The sequence below is a fragment of the Triticum aestivum genome, chromosome 2A (genome assembly GCF_018294505.1).
Source record: "Triticum aestivum cultivar Chinese Spring chromosome 2A, IWGSC CS RefSeq v2.1, whole genome shotgun sequence".
Lineage (NCBI taxonomy): Eukaryota > Viridiplantae > Streptophyta > Magnoliopsida > Poales > Poaceae > Triticum > Triticum aestivum.
Window position 1 is genome coordinate 262,706,727 of NC_057797.1, and position 6,994 is coordinate 262,713,720.

The following is a 6,994-nucleotide window of genomic DNA, read 5'->3' on the forward strand; positions in this document are numbered from 1 at the left end:
AACAAGGTGCAGCAAGGTGTCCCAATCCTTTTTGTAGAAAAGGACAAGCCTGGAAGAACTCTTATATAAAGCAAAGTGCTCCCGATGTGGGAATTATTGTGAAGTTAGTTTTCATCATGCTCATATGATTCGCGTTCGTTACTTTGATGATTTGATATGTGGGTGGACCGGTGCTTGGGTCTTTCCCTTCATTGGACAAGCCTCCCACTTATGATTAACCCCTCTTGCAAGCATTCACAACTACGAAATAAGAATTAAGGTAAACCTAACCATAGCATGAAACATATGGATCCAAATCAGCCCCTTACGAAGCAACACATAAACTAGGGTTTAAGATACTCTCACTCTAGCAACTCATCATCTACTTATTACTTCCCAATGCATTTCCCTAGGCCCAAATAATGGTGAAGTGTCATGTAGTCGACGTTCACATAACACCACTAGAGGAGAGACAACATACATCTCACTAAAATATCAAACGAATACCAAATTCACATGATTACTTATAACAAGACTTCTCCCATGTCCTCGGGAACAAACATAACTACTCACAAAGCATATTCATAATCATTATTAGAGGAGTATTAATTATTATTAGGGATTTGAACATGTGATCTTCCACCGAATAAACCAACTAGAATCAACTACAAGGAGTAATCAACACTACTAGCAACCCACAGGTACCAATCTGAGGTTTTGGGACCAAGATCGAATACAAGAGATAAACTAGGGTTTGAGAGGAGATGGTGCTGGTGAATATGTTGATGGAGATTGACCCCCTCTCAATGAGAGGATCGTTGGTGATGACGATGGCTTCGATTTCCCTCTCCCGGAGGGATGCTTCCCCGGCAGAACAGCTCCGTCGAAGCCCTGCATTGGTTCTGCCCAGGTTCCGCCTTGAGACGGCGGCGCTTCGTCCTGAAAGCTTCCTTCTGATTTTTTTTCCAGGTCAAAACACACCATATAGTCAAAGATGGGTACCGGAGGCCTGCCAGGGGGCCCACAAGGACAGGGGTGCGCCCTCCAACCTTGTGGCTGGTTGGTGGCCCCCCTATGGTTCTTTCTTTGCCCAATATTTTTATATATTCCAAAAACATGCTCCATGAAGTTTCAGGACTTTTGGAGTTGTGCAGAATAGATCTCTAATATTTTCTCCTAGTCAATAATTCCAACTGCCGGAATTCTCCCTCTCCATGTAAACCTTATAAAATAAGAGAGAAAAGGCATAAGTATTGTGATATAATGTGTAATAGCAGCCCATAATGCAACATATATCGATATAAAAGCATGATGCAAAATGGACGTATCACCCCCGGGTCTATTCTTTATCATATTTGCTTTCTGGTCTATTATTTTCCACTTTTATTTTTAGATCTGTTATTCCAAAAACCCAAAAATACCTTGCTGCACTTTTTTATTACTTATCTTATTTCATGTTTTATCGAGAGCTATTTATCCAATCTACCACAAATCAATCTATCTTTTTACCATGGAGGGATTGACAACCCCTCTTATGCGTCGGGTTGCAAGTATTTATTCTTTGTGTGCAGGTGTCGTTTACATAGTGTTGTTTGATTCTCTTAGTGTATTGATACCTTGGTTTCATAACTGAGGGAAATACCTACTATAGATATGTTGCATCATCCCTTCCTCTTTGGGGAAATACCGACGTAGTTCAAGCGACATCAGGTGCGCCCTGGTGGCTCGTGGGGCCCTTGGCCAACCTCCGGTGCCCATCTTCTGGTATATAAGCCCATTTTCTCTAGAAAAAATAAGTAGAAGCCTTTTTGGATGGAGCGCCGCCGTCTCGAGGTGGAACATGGGCAGGAGCACTTTTGCTCTACGGCAGAGCGATTCCGCCCGGGATACTTCCCTCCGGGAGGGGGAAATCGAAGCCATCGTCATCACCAAAAACCCTCTTAGCGTAGGACCAATCTTCATCAACATGTTCACCAGCACCAAACCCTAGTTCATCTCTTGTATTCAATCTTTGTATCAAAACCTCAGATTGGTACCTGTGGGTTGCTAGTAGTGTTTATTACATCTTGTAGTTGGTGCTAGTTGGTTTATTTGGTGGAAGATTAAATGTTCAGATCCTTGATGTTATTTCATACCCCTTTGATCTAGAACATTATTATGAGGAGTAGTTCCTTTTGTTCTTGAGGACATGGGAGAAGTCTTGTCATAAGTAATCATGTGAATTTGGTATTCGTTCGATATTTTGATGATATGTATGTTGTTGCTTCATTTAGTGGTGGCACGTGAACGTCGACTACATGACACTTCACCATCTTTGGTCCTAAGGGAAGGAATTGTGGAGTAGTAATTAGATTATGGGTTGCTAGAGTGACAGAATCTTAAACCCTAGTTTATGCGGCATTCCATAAGGGGATGATTTGGATCCACATGTTTCATGCTATGGTTAGATTTATCTTAATTCTTATATCATAGTTGTGGATGCTTGCGAGAGGGGTTAATCATAAGTGGGAGGCTTGTTCAAGTAAGAACAGAACCCAAGCACCGTTCCACCCACATATCAAATTATCAAAGTAGCAAACACGAATCAAGCAAATATGATGAAAGTGACTAGATGAAATTCTCATGTGTCCTCAGGAACACTTTGCTTATTATAAGAGACTGTTCCGGCCTGTCCTTTGGTACAAATGGGATTGGGCTATCTTGCTGCACCTTTGTTACCGTTACTACTTAGTGCTCATTACAAATTATCTTGCTATCAAACTACTTGTTACCGATAATCTCAGTGCTTGTAGAAAATACCTTGCTGAAAACCGCTTGTCATTTCCTTCTGCTCCTCATTGGGTTTGAAACTCTTACTTACTGAAAGGACTACGATTGATAACCTATAGTTGTGGGTCATCAAGGCTCTTTTATGGCATCGTTGCCGGGGAGTGAAGTGCCTTTGGTGAGTGGAATTTGGTAAGGAAACATTTATGTTACGTGCTGAAATTTACTATCACTTGTTACTACGGAAAACAATCCTTTCAGGAGCTTGTTCGGGGTATCTTCACCTCGACCGGAAACACAAAGAGTTTCTCCTCAACCTATTGCACCTACTAAAAATATTTATTATGAGATTACTTATGGTATGATAGAGAAACTGATAGCTAATCCTTATGCAGGAGATAGAACAATACATCCTGATATGCACCTAATCTATGTGGATGACGTTTGTGGATTATTTAAGCTTGCAGGTCTACCCGAAGATGAATTTAAGAGGAAGGTTTTCCCTATATCTTTGAAGGAAAAGGCATTGACAAGGTATAGGATATGTGATGACATTGGAACATGGGATTGGAACCGACTGAGATTGGAATTTCATCAAAAGTTTTATTCTATTCATATGGTTCATCGTAATCGGAATTACATATATAATTTTTGGCCTCGTGAAGGAGAAAGTATCGCTCAATCTTGGGGGAGCTCAATTACATGATGTACACATGCCCCAATTATGAGCTCTCAAAAGAAATTATCTTATAGAATTTTTATGCTCAGCTTTCTCATGATGATCAAACCATGCTCAGTTCTTCTTCAACTGGTTCTTTTAAGAAGAAACTATTGAATTCAAATGGGATCTTCAAGAAAGAATTAAACGCAACTCTGAAGATTTGGAACTCGACAAAGTTAAAGAGTCAGGTATAATGCTTAAGTTTGATTGTATTAAATCTTTTGTGGATACCGATGCTTTTCATAAGTTTAGCACTAAATATGGACTTAACTCTAAGATAGTAGCTTCCTTTTGTGAATCATTTTCTACTCATGTTGATATCCCTAAGGAGAAGTGGTTTAAATATCATCCACCTATTAAAGAAAATATTGAAGAACTCGTTATAGTTAAATATGAAACTATCATTTACAATGTTGATCCAGTTGTGCCTACCGCTTATATTAAGAAACCACCCTTTCCTGTTAGGATAAAGGAACATGTTGAAGTTTCAACTGTGGTTAACAAAAGTAATATTAGATCACATAGACCCTCTGAACAGATTAAAGTTGAACCTAATGTTTATATGGTTAAAGATCTTTTGGTCGATAATATTGATGGCCATGTTATTTACTTTTGCGATGAAGCTACTAGAATTGCTAAGCCCGATACTGAAGATAAGAATAAACCTATTGTGGGCATGCATGTTGTCTCAGTTAAAATAGGAGATCATTGTTATCATGGCTTATGTGATTTGGGTGCTAGTGTGAGTGCTATTCCATTTACCTTATATCAAGAGATTATGAAAGATATTGCACATATTGAGATTGAAGACATTGATGTTACTATTAAACTTGTGAATAGAGATACTATTTCACCACTTGGGATTGTTAGAGATGTTCAAGTCTTGTGCATAAAAATAAAATGCCCTACTGATTTTCTAGTTCTTGGTTCTCCACAAGATGAATATAGCTAATACTAAGATTGATTCGCTAAAAAAATGTCATCGTTAATTTCGGTGATGTATCTCATGAGTTTAATTTCCCTAAATTCCATAGGCAACCTCATGATAAGGAATTGCCTAGTAAAGATGAAGTTATTGATCTTGCTTCTATTACCGTACCTCCTATTGATCCATTAGAACAATATTTGCTAGATCATGGAAATGATATGCACATGAATGAAAGAAATGAAATAGATAAGATGTTCTTTGATCAACCACCTATCGTTAAACACAATTTACCCATTGAAACTCTTGAAGGTGCTTCTCCACATAAAGGTGATCTAGTGTTTGAATTAAAACAATTGCCTGATACATTGAAATATTCTTATCTCGATGGAAAGAAGATATATCCTGCTATTATTAGTGCTAACCTTTCAGAGCATGAAGAAAAGAGATTACTTAAAACTCTGAGGAATCATCGTGCCGCTAATGGATACACTCTTTATGATCTTAACGGCATTAGTCCCATTCTATGTCAGCACAAGATTAATATGGAACATGATGCTAAGCCGTCGGTTGTTGATCACCAACAACGATTAAAAATACTAAGATGAAGGATGTGGTAAGAACTAAAATATTAAAGCTTTTGGAAGCAGGTATAATTTATCCTATAGATGATAGTAGATGGGTAAGTCATGTTCATTGTGTTCCTAAGAAAAGAGGCATTACCGTTGTTCTTAATGATAAAAATGAACTCATTCCACAAAGAATTGTAACTAGTTATAAGATGGTAATTGATTTTAGGAAATTTGTAACATCCCAAAATTCTAAATTTTGGAATGTTATATTAAATAAATAGTTTTGGTTGATTGCTTGATTTTGGTGTGGTTGCTTGTGTAATATTGAGTAAAATTTGAAACTTTTTGAAAGTTAAATGAGAGGGAATAGAAGAACTTTCCCAAACTTTCATTTTTGCTTTTGGATCCATGAATTCAAATTCTTTTCATCACAAAACCCTGGAGAGAAGATAACATGACTTCTTCCATTTGAAATAAATGAAAAGGGATTTGAAAAGATTTGAATTCCATTTGAAAATATTTTAAATCCAGAAACTTTAAGCAACTCACTGATTTTCATGAGAGAAGATAAAATGACTTCTTCAAAACATATGAAATATGAGTTGGAAGTTTAAAAGAATCAAATTGAAAGTCCCTTTGAAATTATTTTCAATTTGGAGTTATTTGGTTTTTATTCAAATTATTTTTATCCAAAAATAAAATATATGGAAAATAGGGTAAAATGATTCCCTACACCGGAAAATTGGAGAAAAATGGTTTTGAAATCATTTTAGTATTTTAAAATATTTTTATTTGGTTTTTAAATAAACCAGTGGCACTGTTTGATTTATTTGAATTTTTGTGGATTTTATTTGATGCTAGAAAAATGTTCATGTGGTAGAAAATCTTTTTCTGAAAATTTTGATATATTATATGCTTATAGTATTTTTTATTTTATTTGATTTATTTTATTCTTATTGTTTGTTTAAAAAAAGAATTTCGAACCGACCGGACCGGGCCGGCCCAGCTCGCCAGGCCACGGCCCAGCAGGCCCACACCGCTCGCCCGCTCATCCCCGAGCTCCCGCTCGAGAGTCCGTCGCCCACCACGGTGCGCTGCCATGCTGACCTTGGTGTCCGTGCCGAGGCCGGACTTCTCCGGCCCCACTCCATAGCTTTGTTGTTTCCTCCGCTATTTAGATTGAGGTAATAGTATTTACGTTACTTTATACATGTGGTTTACCTCTGTTATAAATCCTCGAGTACTATGTGTGTCAGCATACCGATCCAGGGATGACACTTAGCACAGAGACTTCGATCCATTCGGATCGGGTCACTACGAAATTAAACAAAGCTATTAGAAAAGATCATTACCCTTTGCCTTGTATAGATCAAATGTTAGAAAGACCATCTAAGCACACACACTTTTACTTTCTTGATGGATATTCTGGTTTCTCTCAAATACCTGTATCACAAGAAGATCAAGAGAAAACTAATTTTACTTGTCCTTTTGGAACTTATGCTTATAGATGTATGCCTTTTGTTTTATTCAATGCACCTGCTACCTTTCAAAGATGTATGACTGCTATATTCTCTGATTTTTGTGAAAAGATTGTTGAGGTTTTCATGGATGATCTTTCCATTTATGGGACTTCTTTTGATGATTGCTTAAGCAACCGTGACCGAGTTTTGCAGAGATGTAAACAAACTTATCTTGTCTCGAATTGAATTGAGAGAAGTGCCACTTTATGGTGAATGAAGGCATTGTCTTGGGGCATAAAATTGTGAACGAGCTATTGAAGTAGACAAAGCTAAAGTTGATGCAATTGAGAAAATGCCATGTACTAAAGATATTAGAGGTGTAAGAAGTTTCCTTGGTCATGTTGGTTTCTATAGAATGTTTATTAAAGACTTCTCTAAAATTTCTAGGCCTCTTACTAATCTCTTGCAAAAATATGTTCCATTTTTTATGATGATTGTGTAGAAGCCTTTGAAACACTTAAGAAAGCCTTAACCTCGGCACCTATTGTTGAACCAACTGACTGGAACTTAC